The 20,763-nt window shown below is 49.9% G+C and overlaps 1 pseudogene; it reads left to right on the forward strand.

Moving 5' to 3' along the window:
- Window positions 1-646: 646 nt before the first annotated feature.
- On the forward strand, window positions 647-2,644 carry LOC144122931 (uncharacterized; annotated as a pseudogene).
- The last annotated feature ends 18,119 nt before the right edge of the window (window positions 2,645-20,763 follow it).

Genomic DNA, 20,763 nt, shown 5'->3' on the forward strand with positions numbered 1-20,763 from the left:
CGCGCTATGCACGCAACAGTGGATCGAGATCTGCAAGGAGGCAGACGGGCAGTTGCATAGCGGGAAGACGTAGAACCTGCTGCGGCACCTGCTCGACGAAACCAAGACCAAGTCGCACCAAAGGGACAGACTCGCCAAGCTCATACATCGGGCGGTCTCGGTACACGGCGCCGACGAAATCACCAGGCGCATCAATGACAAATACCTGCCCACTACACCCACCGAACAACACGCGCCGTACGGCGGCCTACCCAACGCGAAGCTCGATCGTGACATCGACGTCGAGGAGGTCCGCGCGGCCATGCACGACCTCAACAGCCGGTCGGCAGCTGGCCCGGACCTCGTCACGAACAAGGCGCTCAAGAGCCTCGACGATGGCTCGATTGAGAACCTCGCAAAATACTTCAACAAGTGCTGGAGAGCGGCCGCACTACCAAAGCAGTGGAAGACAGCCAAGACTATCCTGGTACCCAAGCCGGGGAAGCCACCGGACACGGACAACCTCCGGCCCATCTCGCTCTCGTCCTGCTTGGGCAAGGTGCTGGAGCACGTCCTGCTCAACAGGTGGCAAGACTACCTGGAACGAGAAGGGCTGTACCCGGCCACGGTGATCGGCTTCAGACAGCACCTAAGCACGCAGGACGCGATGCTGCAGCTCAAATACCAAATCATAGACGATGGCGGCAGCGCCCGCGACAACAAGGCAATCCTGGGGCTCGACCTAAAGAGCGCCTTCAATAATGTGAAACACTCGGCGATTCTGTCCCAAGTCTCTAAGCTCAACATGGGCGAAAGATCCTACAACTACATCAAGGACTTCCGCACGGACAGGACCGCCGAGCTACGAGCTGGCGACCTACAAACGCAAGAGAAGAAGCTCGGGAGCACCGGCACACCGCAGGGATCGGTCATTTCGCCTATGCTGTTCAACCTGGTAATGATCGGAGTGGCCGAGAAGCTCGCGGACATCGAAGACGTCAGGCACACCATTTACGCGGACGATATCACACTGTGGGTGACCGGCGGCAGCGACGCCCTCATCGAGAGCGCGCTGCAAGCCGCCGTCGACGTGATAGAAGACCAGCTGGAAGGCACCGGACTGAGATGTTCGCCGAGCAAATCCGAGCTCCTCATACTTCCACCTACCAACAATGGCAGAGGCAAGACCAGACAACGCAAATTCGAAAAAATCAGAATCGTAACCAAGTCCGGCAACGTGAATCCCGAGGTCAGCAATGTCAGGATTCTAGGCATGGTCACCGAAAAGCACGGAAGAAACGGCGAAACCATCGCCCGTCTCACGGCAAAAGCGGCCAACGCTATGCGACTCCTCAAAAGAGTCACTTCCCGGAAGGCTGGCATGAGAGAGGAGAGCCTAATCAGGCTCGTCCAATCTTTCATCATCAGCCACGTCGCGTACGTTGCAGCCTACCACAGATTGCTGTAACACGAACGCAACAAAATCAATGTAATCATCAGAAGAGCGTACAAGACGGCGCTGGGCCTGTTCGAGTCCACGAGCACGACCCGCCTCTTACAACTCGGGAGGCACAACACGCTCGAAGAAATAGCCGAAGCGCAACGGACCTCTCAACTGGAGCGGCTGTCCACGACCAAAGCCGGGAGGAAGATACTGGACGACCTGGGAATAGGACACTCGAACGAGGCGGAGATGAAGCTCCCTGTCCCTGAAGAGGTCCGACGCCAGACCAGAATCGACCCCATACCCAAGAACATGAACCCCGAGTTTAACAAGGGAAGAAGAGCGGCAAGGGCCAAGGCTCTCATCGACCTGCACGCCAACGACGAGCACGCGCGGTACGTGGACGCGGCCGAATACCAACGGAACGCCTTCGCAGCGGTCGTCATAGAGGCGTCGACCGGCGCCACGAGGACGGCAGCGAGCGTGAGAAGCGCCGGAGCGGAACAAGTGGAGGAGGTGGCCATCGCCGACGCAGACTGCTAGACGGTGCTGAGTGACTCGAGACGGGCGGTGCGAAACTTCGCCAAAGGCCAAGTCTGCAGGGAGGCCGAGCGCGTACTACGAGCGACCAAACTGCAAGACAGAAGAGTAAGAATCAAGTGGTTTCCGGCGCACGTGGGCGACGCGTCGGAACGTAGTGAGAACCACAATGAGACGGCACACGCAGCGGTGCGAGCGCTAACCAACCGCGCCCCGGCAACACACCGTGCTACGTGGTTCGGAGCCAAGGACCGCATGACGGACTACAGCGAAATCACGAAGGCCCACTGCCTGGCTCGCCGGACTCTCCCACCCCGCACCCGAGGCTGAGTCGAACGGAGGCGGTACTACTGAGACAGCTCCAGACTGGGTCGCTACCGAGCCCGGTACTGATGCATCGCATGTACCCCGAGGCCTACCCGACCGATACGTGTAGAGTCTGCCGGAGGGAGACGGCAGATCACACGCACATCTTGTGGGACTGCATCAAAAATCCAAAGGAAGCAAGATCAAGAACAATCCCGCCGCGGCTGGCGGCAGCCGCGAAGAGCAACGACCAAGACCAACAGCTATGGGCCGTCTAGCAGGTCCTCGGGGCGCTCGAAAGGCAGGGACCCAGCGAGCCGGCAACGGCGAGCGGAGACCCGCGCCGAGTAACGGCAACCTCGTAGACGACGTAGGCCCTCGTCGGGGCACGCGAGCGCCCAACTGCAGGCACAAATAAAGTTTGCTCCAACCCAATCCAATCCGGGGGAAAAAAAGTTTCCTGGTCATGTGACAACCCCTCGAGTGTCTCAGAGGAGTGAAAAAGTTGGTTTCAGAAAAAAAATTAAGGAAAGAAAATAATCAACTTTTGCTCCCGGAAACTTTTTAGAGGTAATGCATATGCATTGCGGTTCTTTATCGCACACCAAAAAAAAATTTAGCGCAAATTTTTTGTGTTGTTTTAATTTATTTTTCCCAAGAAACATCATCATTGCAATTTCATTTTATTATTATTTCGTGACATTGGTGGGCAACATCATATGCTTCGGTGTTCCTCTATAATATGTGCGACTTCATTAAATGGATTACGCTGTATTACTACACAAAATATTTCAGAAAAAAATACCGGGCATATAAAAAAGAGCGTTGTGCCCACTTTGGGCCATAAGTTTCATACAGAGGCGTTCCTTGTAAAAATATAAAACGTAGCTTAGTTGATAACTAGTCTTATTGAAACTTCTTTCAGCCATTTTTATTGAAACCTTCTTTGCTTTTAGCGAGCAAAAAAAAAAAAAATTGGGAGTTCAGCGCCGCATCTCGAGCCATGGTTCCCCTTACCGCCACTACACTGCTAGGCATGCTTTCGACGGTTTCCGCGAGTCAAATGCTGCCGGACAAGCGCACTGCAGAAAACATTAAAGGCATATGAGCTCTCCAGGGGGCTCTGTGTCGGCAAAGAAGCCTGTGTGTGGCCCGGCTGAAAAATAAAAATTGGTCTACAGTGCCATGACTACAGTCGCGATTTCTTAATCCCAGTGGCTGAGTACGCATGACGTAGGGAACCGAAATTATGTCGTCACCGCAGCTACATGGGCCGATCGTTAGGCAGTTCAAAAGCGGTGTTCAGATAGCGACAGCAAGGTAGCTTTATTAGGCTATGCGTTGTCTGCAAGAAATCCGCTACTTCGTGTCGTCGGCGGTGGTGATGGAGACAACACAAGAACCTATGCAAACAAGTTTATCTGCGGCCTTTTAAAATCGCAATGTAGGTAAGCCACAATAATTTATCCTGCGGACAGAAGGGGAATTTATACCGTAGATGGAACGTTTCCTCTACGGTCTAAACTACTCTTCTCCGATACACGACAGACGACAACAAATCGGCGAAAAGCTCGTTGTTCAAGAGACCGAACTTGAGTCGAGAACCTGAGTGTGCCACCGATAATCACCCCGAGGCCCACAATATGAGATGTACGAAGCAAAGATACGTGAAGAGCTGTAAATGAATTCAAAGTATAGTGGGTTTTCCTGTTGTAGGTTAACGCTTCCGTTTTAGCGGTGCTTAAAAGACGTTTGTTGTTGGTGCATAATTTCCCGAAGGCGTTTATGCCGGTCAGAAAGGCCTGAAAGGATCGGTAATCACTTTAAAGAGCTTGATAACATAAGCATAAAGAAGAAAGAAGTGCGTTATTACAGATTATATGTCAGTAAAGATCAGGACGAACCGACATATGATGCGACAGTTCTGCGAAATCAGTTTGATTTACCCTCGCTGATTACTTTGATGTTCTACTGCGTGAGCATTAGAGCATTAGAGCCGCTAAGCCGTTGTCTGTGAGATCTCTCTGTGTGCCCACCGCGTCGTGGGCAGCCTGCCCTAGGTGGCCCATCTGAAACATAGGTGGCCCCCTCGCTGGCAGGTGGCTCAGCATGGTCGGGTGTCCTTGTGACATCATCACAAGCAGCCCACCGTGGCTGAGTTCAATTAACGACTGGTCCGAAGACCAATAAGGCGCATCGCATAACTGCTGCACCACTGTGCCAGGATTAATATGAGGACTTCCAGCGATTTATGGATGTAAAGACGAGAATGACCAACTACGCATATATGAGCATTAACCCATTAACGCTATCGCGTCATTCCCTTAAGGCGGAGAACTTAATAAGTTAAGCTAAGCACAACTACTAGTACTAGCGCACCCTACGTCGCATTTGGCCTAACCAAGCTAAATTGTCTGTCATTTCTTGCTCTAATGAATGCGTTTACTCAAGCTCGACGTTTCAAAAATATGACAATTTTTTGTAGGGGTGAAGGTGGTTGTAGTTTGGTCGAGGGTGACAGTGACTGCATAGGCAGGCAGCTCTCTAGCTACGGGGTGACAATGAGGAGGGTGGCTATTGGTTGGGGCTTCCTGAGGGAAGAGGTTTCACTCTCCGGGGCTTCAGCCAGACGCCGGTTATTTCGCATTGTGGCACTGATAGGGCTTACACAGTAAAATTCACCAAGAAGCAGCTGCGTTTCACAAGTTTAGAAATTTCCTTGCGCGACACGCTCCCTGGGGAGCTGCCAGATCACTACAATTGCTATAATTTGTATCCTTTTTCAGCAGGCTCTGGTGTGCAGCTGTGCGCAATTGAAGGATATTTCAGAAGCCTGTACTTGGAGGGGAAGGCAGCAGCCGACCGTGAAGATACGCCAACTGGATGGTTAAGAGTATCACTGCAGCTCATCTGGTCGAGGATTTTAACGCGATAGCGTTAAGGCTCGTGTTCTGCAGAAACTCCGGCGTCGTCGTCGGCGTCGTTGTCAGCGAAAACTCCCCGGAGAAGAGGAAAATATGTAGCACAAAAAACGCGCCGACGACAGAAGAAAGACAAACAAAAGCGCTGCTGAACCAACAGGCCCAAATTACCACCCTTCATCAGTCCCCGGAGAATCAAGCTAGATGGGCGGCCTAGGTCATGTGACCTTATAGCGTCGTCACTTCCTGCCCACCAGATAGTGAGCGAACTGACCCCCGTGGCAGTTGGCAGTTAAATTAATGATTGGACGCGATATGTTGTTCGGCGAGAGCAACCTGGGTTGCACAAGCCCCACCGGTGGTTGAACCTGCCCTAGAAAGGCAGTGGCGCATCGCTTAACCGTTGCATCACTGCGCCTGGAGCGGTATGAGAACTCCAGGGGATCTTTGAATGTTAAGTTGACGATGGCCAGTCCCGCATATATTGGCATTAAGCCATTAACGCTACCACGTCATTCCCTTAAGGCGGTGCTTAAGTGTCCCTTTCAATGAGTTTTTTTTAATTCGGGACGTGCGTTATCCACAGACGTTGTAAGAAATTTCAAAGATAGAGGAACTTCGAATCCAGTGTGCAGTGTGGCATCAAAAAAATTCTGTTTGCATTCAAAATTTAGCCTGGCGTTTTTTGCTTACGACAACGACACGAAAATACCACCGCATTCTTTCCCGGGAAACGCACGGGGGGAGGGGGGGGGGAGAAGGAATGGGCTGCGTATTGTTTGCAGGAGCCATTATCGTACATAATTCGGTTTGTGCTTCACACGAGGGCTTCGAATGACGTCAACCCCTTTCGAAGCAGCTAATAATAATAATTCTTTTGGGGGGAAAGGAAATGGCGCAGTATCTGTCTCATATATTGTTGGACACCTGAACCGCGCCGTAAGGGAAGGGATAAAGGGGTGAGTAAAAGAAGAAAGGTAGGAAGAGGTGCCGTAGTGAAGGCCTCCGAAATAATTTCGACCACCTGGAGATCTTTAACGTGCACTGACATCGCACAGCACACGGGCGCCTTAGCATTTCGCCGCCATCGAAACGCAGCCGCCGCGGTCGGGTTCGAACCCGGGAACTCCGGATCAGCAGCCGAGCGCCCTAACCACTGAGCCACCGCGGCGGGTCTCGAAGCAGCTGCAAACTTGATGTTTACCGGAAGGCGTAGTTGTAAGTGTCGGCACCGCGCGTCTGAAATATTCGTTCTCTTACGGCGCGGTTCGGGTGTCCACCGAGATATGCCAGACAGGCGTCATTTTCCTCCCGTAAAACTAATTTTCATTTCATTTCCCTTGCCTTACAGCGCGGTTCGGCTGTCCACCAAGATATGAGTGACAGGCGTTATTTACTTTTCTTAAATTTTCCAACAGGCAAGGCGTCGCGCCGAACGGACGATGGCGTTCCGTGAACCCGTTGGCAACGCTGCAACATGCTGTCGCGTCCCGCTCTTAAAGACGAAGCTGCAGCGTTGTTTTTATTATTTTTATTTTTTTATTTTTTAATATTACGACATCTTTATGACCAGTGTTATATACGATTTCTATACTATTGGGTACATTTCCACTCCTGCAGTTTTTGCTGACGACGACACGAATATTACCTTGGGCGGTATAGGTATACAGCTTCGCTGTAATATGACCTCATTTACGAGGATGGAGAGGAGCCGGACCCAAGCAGTGATGACAGCAATACCAATGTAAAAACTTTGATGTGTCCACATACATAATACTTGTATTATACTGTATTGTATTCTGACTAAGTGCTCGATACAGTGTCAGGCCGCATAGTGTATACAATAATGAAGTTTTCCCGGAATATAGCTGAAAAACTCAGCTAAACATCGCTTCTTTCGTGTAAAGACCACAAAATCACCAAAACTATGAAAATAAAAAAGTTGCGACCGTTAGTCGAGTGATACAGTAGATACGGGCGATTACGGATATTATAAAAGCAACTACCGAGATGGTAACAGACATGTGATCGATGAAAATGCCGGCAACTGGAAATTGACTTAGTAGTAACTAGCCGTTGGCATGCAATCCTTTGATGGTAGCCGCTTCCCTGCTGAAGCAGATGGCGGCCCCATGTTGTGGCATAATTTTCATATATAGAAAAAGAGCTTTCTGCAGTATCCTGCCTCTCAACAAGCGCCTAAAAGGAAGTTAAAAGTCGGGAGAAGCTCAGCAGAAATTGCGAGAAGTGTCTGCCGCGTTTTAGTCCTCCGGGCATCGAAACCAAGCCGAAATTTGTCGCCCGTTAAAGCCACGAAAGCATAACCGGAAAGTGGCCCTACTGAGACAGGTGCGTGCGTGGAGGTGCGCAGTGGCGCCCAGTGCAAATAAATGTGCCTGACTCGCCATTCCGATGAAGACGTTCGCCACGGCGACGACGGCCTCGCAGGAGGTGAGTCCGAGCACGCTGTGCGACAGCCAACCAAACTTGGCGGCAGCGAGCTGCGCCAGGCCGCAGTGGAAGAGCAGGTTCGCCAGGAAGCCGAGGAACAGAAGGGGAGGCACGATCTGCACACAAGGCGTAGCTATTCAGTGCATATTACGAGGGCGACACTCTGCTTGCAGTTGTGGGCGAGTGCACCGTCGTTTGTATAGGCGCACAATTAAACACTGGGCATTTCAAAATATACTACAAGAGCTGTATAAATATTACGGCGCAGTGGAATAAACCATATGTATTGTTCGCACCTGCTGGCATGCTACATGGTGGCAGAAGTGCAACACACAGCAGTGCCGCCCGTCGTGTCGCCCTCCTAATCATTTAATTTAAGAACGCCCTGCCAAAAACGGCAAAGCTTGGCGTCACCACCACTGAAGCCGCTCGACATAATGGGAGACGTGTTTAGCACATTGAGTGTGTAGAAGAAGGGGTTCGACTTGTTCGCAACGGCAGCACTACTCAAGAAGGAACCGAGGTTCAAGCCGCTGCACCTTTAATGGCTCTCAATGAAGAAGCAACATGAGTATTCTGCACTTTCAGCTTTCAGAACCAAAAACCACATCAAGATTATAGCCAAAACGTTTGCAGCGCACTTCATGCCAGCAGCAAATCCGATATTCAACAAATTTCGCTTTGGCTCCAGAAACCAGCAAGACGGTGAGTCGTAAAATATCGGCTCGCTCCGCTGCGATGCTTGAAAAGCAGTGCGAATTTGGCGAGGTCGAAGATGGCTCCTACACAGCAGGATTACAGTAGAAGTTAGAGACAAAGCCTTTGCAACAGAAACTACTCTTGGGAAAACCCGCATTACGCCAAACTGGTTGAAATCTGCCCTGCAGAAGAGCGCGATATGGAATGTTTTATTGAAATACTTGGTAAAAGAGCAAGTACATTAGGTTTGGCAACTATAGTAGCAATGAAAGCAAAAGAAGTCTGCTTGAGATGCGGCTTCGCAAAACAAAATAGTGCGCACTGTCCCGCTCTGGGCAGGCAGCCGAGCTTCGAAGAATGGAAAAAGAAATGTTCTTCGGAAATGAAACTGAACAAACTTCCTTGTCAAGCCACATGGGGGTAGTAGCGGTTAAAAAAGAGAAGGTGCTGAAATGCTTAGGCCCATCCGACTTGCACAAAGCTCTCCTGAAGGAACTCTACCCTATGCCAAGGTTAGATGTAGTGCCGCGTCTTTCAAGTGCGAAGTGTTTCCCACCCGAAACGCATAACCTAGGTTCTGGCAGGTCAAGTTTTACGAGCCAAGCCCGCGATGTGCACCATGAGCACTCCGTATGGCACACAGAGGTTTTTGCGTATGCTATTCCGCGTTAATTTCGCTCCAGAAGTTTTTCAATGAGCCATGCACGGAGTAGCACAGTGCTTGGATGGTGTAGTCTGTGATGGACGACGTTTTAGTCTGAGGAAAAACTCGCAAGGAGCATGACAAAAACTTGTTGAAGCTACTAGTGCGTTGCAGAGCGCAACTCAGCCAAATAATAAAAAATGTCCCTTCTTGCAGCCTCGAGTACGAAACATGGGCCATGTCCTCGCCGCGGAGGGATCCTGCCTCGACTCCGAGAGAGTGGACGACGGCTTACAAGTACCAACTCAATGGCACTATGCAATGGCGAGAAGGGCGAGTTGGTGATACATACTTGATGAGAAAATAGCGCAAAAGGCGGGGACAAGTGAAGAAAACAACAAGACCAGCGCTGGTCCTGTTGTTTTCTTCACTTGTCCCCGTCATCTGCGCTATTTTTCCTTAAGTACAAGTACCACTAGCGCAAAATTGTCAGCAGCTTGAAGTTTTGTCGGGATAGTTAAATTTGTGGTACGCTTTGTACACAATAAGATTGTCATGTCTGCGCCGCTTGGAGAGCTGTAGAAGAAAGACACAGGGCGAGTTTGGGCAGACAAACAGGAAAATATTTTCAAAAGCTTCGAGCTAGTTTTACGCAAGCACCAGCCATTACATACTTTCAGTGAGACCAACCCCTGATATTTACAGATGACGCCAGCCAGTACAATGGGGGTGCCTAGTTGGTGCAAAACGGGCACCCTATCGCTCACTCGTCCCGTTCGCTAACCACACCACAACAGCGCTACACACAAACAGAAGAAGATACCCTAGCAATCGTGGATGTCTGCACGAGGTTTAAAGATTACTTATGGGGGCAATCGAAGGTAATGGTGGAGTATGCTCACAGACCGCTCGAAACGATAGTTTAGAAGCACCTGTGTGAATGCCTAATGCGCCTCCAACGCATAAGGGCGGTGCTTCAACAAGTTTTCAGTCAGCGTTAAGTACAAATCAGAGAAAGGGCAGTGCACAAATGATGCCCTCTCTAGGGCGCAATCGCAAGAGGATACGGAGCAGTTTGAGGTAAATGTCTGTTCTCTGCCCGTCACAGACCATCACTGCAGAGAATTCGCGACGAAAGCAAGAATGTCACGCTCATGTCGCAGTTGACTCTTCATTGAAGCACAGAGTGGCCTTAGACGACACTCTGCAAGTAGCGGATGCGCTACGGCCATTCTGTGCCTACCATAACGTCTTGGATTTCAAGGATGGCCTGCTGATTCGAAGCAACAAGTCGGTCATTCCTCAAACCAAGCGCCCGGATGATCCGACTCTTGCTTCACGCAACCCAAGGAAGGAAAAACAAATGAAGGCTAAGGCCAGGCAAATAATCTTATGGTCGAGCAGGAATTCAGACATATCGTGCATGCCCTCGCAGAGTCCTGCTCAATATGCCAAAAATAAAACTGTTATGCAAAGCTTGAAATGCTCAGTCATCCGGTGCCGTGTTTTCTGTGCCAGGCTGCTGGAATGTATTTGTTTCGCTTTAGACGGTGGCAATGAATACGTTATCATTGTAGACGCTCACACTTTTTTTTCGCGATACAACTTCGACAAACAAATGCGTAAGGGATTATTGAAGTATGCATGCAAGTTTTCGCGGCTTATACACTTCCTTCTAAAATGTGCTATAATAACAATGCGACGTTCAGATGCTTCTAAAATCATTTTTACATCAGCTTTGTCCCCTCCAGTCTTAACTATTCACGCGAGAACGGCTTGGCAGAGCGCGCTGTTCAGGAAGCAAAAAAGTTACTCTCAAAATGCTCGAATGGCTGCTTTTAATTTAGCTGCGTCCTCCTGGATTGCAGATTTCCTATAAAAAGATGACAATTTTAAGTCCCTAGCCAACAGACTAATGGGCCAGAACTCCAGGACGATGGTTCCCGCCCTCGACTGTGAGCTAAAGGCTGCGCCTACCGAGACCGTCCGCAGCCGTCTTTACGAAATTTGTAGCAGGCAGCAAGAGTACTAAATGAAGCCCTCAAGGGATCAAAGTCAAAGCGGGTCTTCAGAATCACTGCACAGCATCGGGAAAAGGGCCTGGGCTCCGCAATCGTAGTTGAGCCCGCAAATTCGCCACGTTCCAACAGAATTCATAATGCCAGCGTACAATAGCTACGGCGCACAAGGAAGCACCTACGAGTCACAGAAGCACCCACACACTTTCGTTCCTAAGCAGCACCGCCATATTCTACATCGGTTCAGACAGCCTCTGAAGACGGGCTTCACAAGAATAAAAGCCCTCGCAGAGAACCACAACGGTACCCTGGCAAGATTGTGGAATGGAACCATTTTCCCCTTCTTCCACGTTTCTATTTTTTCGGGAAAGGAAAAATGTGGCACATACGCACGACACTACGCATGTCAGTACTAAAAGAGCTTTATAAATACTACGGTGCTCTGGAATAAACTGCCTTTTATCGTTCCCATTTGCTGGCTTGCTACATCAGCGTTTGTCATTACCCTTCGATCCAAAGGTTACTCGCGAAAGATGACGAATGTACCAACAAAGAGACAACCTGATTGATGGAAAGATGACAAAAGTGGCAGGCCACGAATAAAGCAATAAAATCTAAATGGCTTGAAGAACCAATACCAGTTTGTGCCCCACTTGTGCGCACGCTAAGCAGGCACTCCATGAGGGCGGAAAGGGGACTAAGAAGGACTGGTGTGGATAGTGCCACAAGGCACTGTGAGAATCTGTGCTCAAGGTGCAGCTTTGGCAGGAGAGTTAGGAACGGAGCCTAATATAGATGGAGCTTAGAAGAATAACTGCTTTTGCCTGAATCTTTCCAGGAATGTGAGCTTGCTTGGTATCTATGTCAGAGTGGCGTCAAACATTGCGTTGCTGACCTCTCCAGAGTTGCTAGTAGTAGGATTTGGTTGAAATTTTATAAAGTAAAGCCTCATCGAAAAGCTAACGATGAATACCTATTGGCTCGGTTGCATTCAGTGCATTCAGTGGCACACTTAAGCTGCCGTTGCAGAGTTATTACAGGCTGTTTTGCCTGTCATGAATAGCACTCGAAAGAAGCACCGCCTCGCTTACGCAGGTGCCACTCGCTAAGAAATGCAGTGCTGCATGATGTAGTCGGCAGCAAAAGCTTGTCCTGATAGTTGGCGAGGCCCTGCGGTGATAGTGATCTGGTTTCGATTGTCCCTCGGGTAGAGGGAATCGATCGAGCACGGCCTCATCGGTGCCAGCGTGTGCAGCAACTAGCTTGGCTGTGCGCTATGGTGCCACATTCACGGTGCAGAAAGCGCAGGCAGCGAGAAATTCACCAGTGACATGTGTGCGTCTCGCATAAGCGATCAAATTAGTTTTGCCCTTCTCTGTACCTCGGCCTGTTAGGCCTCGCTTTTGCTCCTGAACTTTGTGGACGTTCCGCTGGCAAAAGCAGCACCGCTGCCAAATTTGCCTTCTAATTTGCCCTCTTGGACGTCTGGACTCCCACAAACATTGCTCGTCGCCCTCTTCAAACTGCACATTTTGCCTGAAATTGAAAGGCGTATGCTTTTTCGCCCTTCTGAGACACTGTCACCTTTATGACTGTTACACTCTCCTTATGCAGGATGCCTCTCCCTTTCAACGGCTGGGGCTATTCCAGAAGCATTTGCTGGTCTATGTGAAAGCGCACATGACGCACTGGTAGAGGTGCCCACAAGAGTTCTCGCAACGCTGTAACCACGCGGCCGGGCATTGAGCTGTTCGCTGTGCAGCTATGCCGGGAAAGAAAAGGCAGACCCTTCACTTCGGGCGGTATGCATATATAGACTGGTAAGAAATTGCACTTTACTAACGCGATTGCGCTAAGAACTTGACGTCGTAGTTGGCGTTGGCATGTAGAGAAAATTGGGAGTGGTCGAGAGGGTCGTTACGTCACAACTATATGACCTAGCGCGGGTAATTAAAACCTCGCACAACGATTATACAGTACAGCAGTGATAGCGCCGCTACACACTTCCTCATCGCTCTACAGAATCGTGGCGTCACTCCTCCACCGTTGCGTAGTGCCTTTGTAAAGATGATTATGACGATGATTATGGATTTTTATGGTGCAACGGCATCTATGGCCAAAGAGCGCCATGGCACAAGGTATTTTCGATTACTGAAGGTAGGGTCAAAGATCAACTTCCCAAGCATTTCACCCTAAAGAAGCCGAGCACCAGGCCAGGGGAAAGTTTGTACCCATTGTGTCACCGGTGGGCACTCGGGGGCACTGGGGATCGAGCCCCGCACCTCCTGCATGCGAAGTGGACGCTCAACCACTCGGCCACCACTGCGGTGTCTGTATAAATAAAAGCAGCTGCGCTGGAAAGGAAAATTTCCGAGCCGGGACTCGAATCGAAGCCCCTTCGGCCGTGAAACGGGCGCGCTGCCCCTCGGCGATATACTAAGGAGCATTCGGCTGCCTTGGTTATAGAGAGGCATTGCGAATCTTGAGGTAACTACATAAAAAATAACTTAATTTCGTAATCAAGATCAAATCAAACGAATAAAATAATGAAACAAAATAATAGTGTCCGTATCTGCGCAGTGATATTTTATGAGGACCCCTGGCCGCTAAAGGTACCTATTAACGGTATCGCGTCATACCATTATGGCGAAGCTTAAGTCTACGGATTTTTTCTAATTTACGTGCTCCGAAAACTTTTGCGCCGACCTGTACATTAACACCACTCCGCTCAAAATACGCATTTTCTTTTTCAGTGCTCGTGTTTTATGCTCACAACCACTTAGATGTTAGTAGCTGATACGCACAGCAGCACAAGGCTTTCAAAACGCGCTTTAAAAACTACGCTTCTGAATTTTGGTGCATGACCATTTGTATGGATACTCGCATCGTTGAACTTGGTGAATTTTTGCTTATCAGTTGTGTTGTTATTCTTCTCGACACATACGCTGGCAGATGCTTTATCTCTTAAGTTTTGTAGTGATAGCTACATTACTGTAGCATTTCGAGCCTTCAGCGTGGCTGCGCCGCCACGCTGTCAAGCGGTTGGTCACATGATGCGGAGCAGCTGCCGGCGGCGTGGTGCCGCGGCTGATCACGTAGTTCGTCAGGTGGTGGTCACGTGACCAGGTTACACTCGGCCAGCTGTAGCTATCGCGGCACTCCAGGTTTAACGAAAGCTAAACCACCGTCAGTTTCTTTCTAATTATTAGACACATGAGTATGAAGCAACAGTTGATGAAGCAGTAGAAACGTCTTCCAAGTGAAGGCTTTTTTGCAATAGCGTGTGCGTTTCAGCGCACGTAAACTCAATGGCCCCAACAGGATGGCGGCTCGCACAACGCGACGCTGGTGACAGCGGGAAGCGCGACACCCACCCTGCATTGATGGTTAGGTCTCTGACGCTGGAGAGCGCGAAACGGACGCTCGTTACCATGAAGGCGAAGCCGAGCGGGGCCGAGAATTCCGAATCGACGAAATTTCCATCGGTCATGTAGCCCAGGACGAGCTTGGCGCCTTCCTGCGAGAAGCCGCTTGTCCTGCGCAGAGAATGACACGTCTCTCTGGGACTCCCAGATGACGCAGCCTCAAAGACCGCCACAGGCATGTCAACAGAGGCTAACTAGGGTCGTTGAAGTTGGATCGGTTATAGCGTACGCGTATATTTAGGTTCTTACCAAAAGCATTTTTCTTCCGCTTCGGCAAACTTCGCCACATCGTCGCTACGAGTATGGCTTGATTTCTTAGACATGTACACTGATTCCCGAACACTGTTATATTTCTTCAGTCGTAAGATCATAACTGTCCAGGTGCGCTTGATAACCTGCTCTAGCTTCCTGCGCCGGGAAATAACTGGATAATAAGACGCATTTTCTCGAGACCGTACTGACTGAAAAAGGTCAAATTCCGTTGATGATTAAAAAATTGCGGGGCGATCGTACATGAGTGACAATTCTGTGAAAGCAGTTGGATTTGCCCTCTGATACTTCTTGGATGCTTTTGCTCTAGCGAATGAGCTTACGCTAAGCCGAGGTTTCAAACAGGCGGTAGAAGCTTTCTCGAAGGTGATGGTAGGGTGAGGACGTGGATCGAGTGTGGTGATCGGTGGAGCTACAGGCGGCAGGCGAATGGTGCTTCTGGAAGGTAGCTGGCTTTCCCACTTCTTTGGATTCGATGTCTTCGTCGCTTTTTCGTTCGGCTGTTGCGTTAACTTGTAGTTGGTGGAGGCTGTATGGAAGAAGGTGGGTTGATGGCGGGTGCTGCTTCTGGAAGGTGAGGAGGTGGACCGAGGGCGGCGGCGGTCGTGTGGCCAGCCCCATAGGCGCTTCTGAAAAAAAAAATGCTTCCCACTGCGAGGCTACAGCCATGCGCCGCCATTTTGGTACGGTGAAACTAGCGCAGCTTTAAGCACGAGGCGCCATAGGACACCGGACGTATATTCGAAGCAGCTACGATTTGCAACATAGTCGCTTCCAGGCTAAAAGGTTTTAAAGGGTGTGGTGATTTTGTAAGCAAGGCGCGGCCTCGCGACCAGCACGTGGCATCTCCTTGCTTGTTGTCGTATACATTAGTGCAATCAGCGTACCTGGCGACCAGGAAGGAGAGGCAGGCGAGCGCCTCGTGGCCGGCCTCGAAGTAGACGAAGAGCACCGCCAGCAGGTGAAGCAGCAGCAGGGCGCTCAGCGCGGTGTCGTAGTTGATGCTCTCCGGGTGCCGCGAGTAGATGCAGCAGGCGCTCACCAGAACCAGCTGGCCCACGGCACACGTGAGTCCCTCGAAGGCGCCGCTGTCGTTGCCCGTCGCCAGTGCCACCAGCAGGCCGAAGGAGGCCACCCAGAACAGGCTGCGCCGCCCGCATGAGCGTCAGCGAATCCAAACGTCGCAGAAGTGTTGCTCTATGCTCATGAACAAGCATTAAGGTGGGCGGTGCCACCCGTAGCGACCAGTGCTAAAGCGACCTGCGTTCCACCTCACGCCGGTATTCATCGCCGTCAGTGCAAGCACGAGAGTGTGGCATGTTGACTTTCTAGCCACGGCGATACTTTAAACATCTCCGCTCACGATGACACCCTACGGTCCACACACGGGTTCATTGCTTCGTCGGACCTCCTCTGCTGCGTTTCCTTAGGTGCCACGGTAGATATCACAACAAGTACCACAGCACCTCAGTTGGTATGCACGATATTCCTAAAGTGAGCAGCGCAGAGGCGATCGAGGAAGAGGGTAGGCAACATTAGCGCTCAACCCAACTGAAGATTTCTTTGAAGAAACAAAAATATGTGCGTATTCGCTAGGCATGTACGAATAGTGGTTTTTTTATTCGAATGGAACAGTAATTTTCTTGAAATAATTTCGAAGCGAATATGACGAATGCTTTTGGAACACAAACAGGCCTAATGACGCAATAAGCATTTTTGAAATCCTATTTTCCGAACACACAAGTCCACTACATGAAAGAAGAAGAGAATGCATTGACGTTTTGGCATGCCTATTGATTCAGCGTCGAGTTATTGCAAAAAAGACCATCGAAAATCTATAGGGGAATCAGTCCAACGTGTAGTGCCAAAGTATCTGTGCAGGACGAGACCTATATGTGGGGCCCCCAAATGCTGCTCTTAACAGCGATTGCGTCGTTAGGCAGCTGTTGCTTTTAGGCGGTGACTCCTTGACACCTGCTAGGCGTATGTGCCGCGCGTCCTGCGCCACCCCGCGTCAGGCGTCGGAAAATGTCACCTATCTCCGTGTGCTCGTGCTGGCTCCTCTTCGTGCTCGCGCCGTCACGGTTCTTTATTGAATTTCGCGTGGAAAAGAGCAGCTGCTGCAGCTGCAGTCAGCTCAGACTCGTTCCGCGGAAGTCATGGGAGACGCGCGTCCTCCCGTTAGAGAGATTTAGCATAGCGTGATCCGCTTCCGCGGGGATCCACTCCGCATACGCAGAGCGCCCTGAGGGCGCTACAAGGCGACAGCAGCCGGCCAGCTGTTTGCACGCCTGCCCCGTTGGAACCAACCAGCGCGTGCACACTGGCGGCGCGCGGAAGAGGGTCGAGGGCCGCTGTACGATCGTTTATGAGCCGCATGCGGACGCCCCCTTGCGCACGGGCCGAGCAATGGGCGCATCCACCTGGGAGCACCAATTTGGACAACTTGAACTTTCCGACACAGGACCGGATGGTCGTATCACGGCTATTGGCTGCGGCCCGGTAAACTGCCAGGCCCAGCCTCCTCAATTTTACCTGTGCATGATGGCCGCCTACGAAGTGAGAAACAAGGTCTAGTAGATGCCGGGAAACATATAATATTTGTCGCATGCGACTATTACGAGTGTTGCCAGCGACTTTGAACTTCGCCGTGTGCAACAGCGGCGAGCGAAAGTTTCCCCCAAGTTGTTTTGTCGCCGTCTATATTGAGCTGACTGGGCGGCCTTCAAAATAACGCTGTAGTTTATGCAAGACGTACACTGCACCGGTGTCGCGAAGTGTTCATTTGGCGCCGTTTGTTATAGCGACATGTTTTCGTTATTCGCGCGAGGATCTCCACGAGCAGCAGCGAGAAGCAGCTTCCCAGGGTGAATTTCCTGTGCATGCTGCAAGCTTCACAGCACAAGTGCGAGTGGAGTGAAAGTGATTACGGTCGGAACGAGTGCTTTTGCGTCAGTCAGTGACATCGCCTGCAAGTACAATTACGTTTGAAAAACTCACCACGAGCGCCTTAATTGTTTTCCGAATGCTGAAATGAGCTTCGAGCTGTAAAGGAGGTCGTAGGTCTTGCGCAAGCGGGTGCACTGTTTGTGAACTGCCGCGCATGCGACGCAACGAAATGAACTTAGATCTCTACAGCTAGTCGAATTCGTTGCAGCGCGGTTCCAGTGATCGCGAACCGAAGTCGTCGTTCCTACGGCTTAGCCATCACCGATATTGATCGTGCTTCGTGTGTACTGTGTTAGAGAACCGCCACGAGTGCGACGTGACCATCATGGGCTGAACCAAAGCAGTAGTGTTGTGAAGACTGCAGCGCTCGGATACACAGACAACACGATGGAGACACCCCATGCGCTAACTTTCAACGGCTAACTTTTAACTCTGTATAAGAATTGTACATCCATTGAATTTGAAAGTTAGAGCATGTGGTGTCTCCTTCGGGTTGCCTGCTTTTCCGAGCCGTGCAGTGCTGATAATAGCAACCAACCTGCTCAATTTATTACTCTCATCAAGTAGTGTTAAGATTGTGTTGTGACAAAATATCACCCGATCAGGACCACTTATGTACGAGTAAAAGCTATTGTCAGAACTTATTCACGGGTGTTTCACACTGCAAAAATCTCTAATATGTGCTGACAAGTGCAGCTCTTTTTCATGAACATTTCATTTGCTGTGATGCAAAAAAAAAAGGCTACAGCAGATGCTTACGCTTCTCAAAGCAAGCAACCCATATACAGTTGTGTCTTAATACGATCCATTTGGTTCTGGATCAGAACTGAACATAGAGTTTTTCATAATAGGAAACTGTTATTAGAAACGAAAAGTATTTTCAGTAAGCTACTGCGGTTAAATTTTATTTTTTTAGTAGCGTGTAGTTAGATTTTAGACAAATGCTTGGCAATAGTAAGTGCATCATTTTGATTGCCATCGCTATTGGTAAAATGCAGCGATACTGAGGTGCCCCATGAGCCATGACAGGCGGGATAGACGTTGTACTCGTTGAATCGGCATCTGATCACATATTTGTTGCATTCATTACACTGCTGTCACCGAGCTGCTCGACAACTCGGCTTTACTAGTGTAAGCACACTAATGCATGCACACGTGCATCTGCTACGTTTATTTACCTGCGACTGCCTGCAATGAACATTATTTTCTTGCTGAGTGAAGGCGATGGTGGGCCTATCAGAATGTATTTGTCAGAAATGTAGAATGCTTTCAAGGTTTCCTTAGTCCACATTTGCATTTGCTGCATGCCTAAATATTGGACCTTCCACAATAATCAGATAAAGGTTTCTCGTGGCACTTATCCATTCATATTTGTCGTAAGGTCGCGACAGGGCCATTTTCGTGCATATTTCCAAACCACATTAACAAGGTTTCTTTTGATTGCACAAAATGTGCTATGCGCGATTTGTAGTTGGCTCTGCAATGCTTACGTTGAACTATTTCTAAAGTCCTACAGTGCCGGTGCAGCCATCGACCTGTCGAGGCTTAGACCACATTAAATTTTAACCAATTTCCTCACTGCTTGGATTGTACTTGAAGATCCCTCCTTTGCACCTCTGCTAAGTTCTCTTTCTGGCCGACATGCTTTGAACTTGAGCAGTTTTTTTTTCTTCTTGCCGCATGTTCTGTTCAGAAACATTAACTGAGTGTCGCGAGTAGGCATCTGTGAAATTATAACCAGAAAGTTATGCTGTAACCGAGCGGCTTAATTTAATTTGTCCAGTGAACAAAGTGCGCCAGGAAACGAGTCACCAAGCCTTTCAGCGCCAATGATTTTGACATCAGAAAGATAAGTGCTTTGTCAATCAGAAAGTGCAAGTGGAGAGAGTCGGCGTGCCTGGAAATTCAAGGCCAAACAAAAAAACTGCACGCTATGCTACAAGTGGTATGATGGCAATTCCAGGGTGCAACAGCCATACGATTCAGTCTGCATTTGTCGACAAACACTTCTGGCATTCATAGTATCATAGTGTGATAATATCTGGTTACCACAGTCAAGATGGGCGAATTGCAGTACATATTACACGACAAAAATACGGAGGTCCCAATGGGCTCTGTGCATTTTCATCCTGTCCATTGAACAAACAGCAAGTTTCCATGTTAAGAAGGCGTGCATGCTTTGAAAAATTTTCGTCCCCAGAAAAACTGTCCACAATTCAAGTCGTTATATTACAGGGTGGATTTTAACGATAAATGGCTGCATATAGCAAAATGTATTTTTTTTTTGTTGTGATAATGTCACAAGTTCAAAATCATTGCTGGGTCATTTCATGCAAAACGACCCAAACATAGCGCTCGACCACCTCCAAGTTGTTTAAAAAAGCTCATGGAAACTTATTTTTTTATTGTTTGCAATCAAAGTGTGAAGGGCCGCATACGGGAGGCCCCGGCATTGCTAAAAAGAACTAACCAGGCGACCAGTGCCCAAGACATTTTCCCTGCCTTCAAATTTATTGGCCCAGACATGTCGGCGAAGACGGTGGTGGGGAAGGCGGCGGCCGATGCAGAAGACAGATGTGCAAAGACCGCCAGACGGCTAAAGAGGAGAGGCTGATCGCGGTGCCCTACGCAACCGCAGTCTTCCCTGCGGTTTGCGCCGTGCTTCCCCCCCCCCCCCCCCCCGCGCGCGAAGACGGGTTCGTTTGAGCGTTTGTGTGTGCAGGCCGACAGGCGACCTTAGAGCCTTCGGGCTCGAATATTTTGGACGACATCCGGGCCATTGTCCAGTGCCTGCTGCAGCCGGATTTTGCCAATCTACGGACACCTAGGCATATTGCCGGCTGACTGCCGGCCTAGCCATCGAGCTCGACCTAGCTCGTCACCTCTCCGCCGGGAACTGAGCGCCCAGGGACCCGCACAGATGGAGTACGCCGTGGAAGGCGAGAAAATATCACCGTCGGAGCTCGAGGCCGGAAAATGGGAAACCATTCTTCGTTCCGCGACCGACAACGAGGCCTGAAGAATAAAGGGCACGCATCAACCGACGACGAGCCTGCGCAGGGGCACGGCCAAGGCAAGTCTAATCCCAATTTTCCATCGCGGAAGAACGGGAAGAAGC

This window comes from Amblyomma americanum, chromosome 3 (genome assembly GCF_052857255.1).
Source record: "Amblyomma americanum isolate KBUSLIRL-KWMA chromosome 3, ASM5285725v1, whole genome shotgun sequence".
Classification (NCBI taxonomy): domain Eukaryota; kingdom Metazoa; phylum Arthropoda; class Arachnida; order Ixodida; family Ixodidae; genus Amblyomma; species Amblyomma americanum.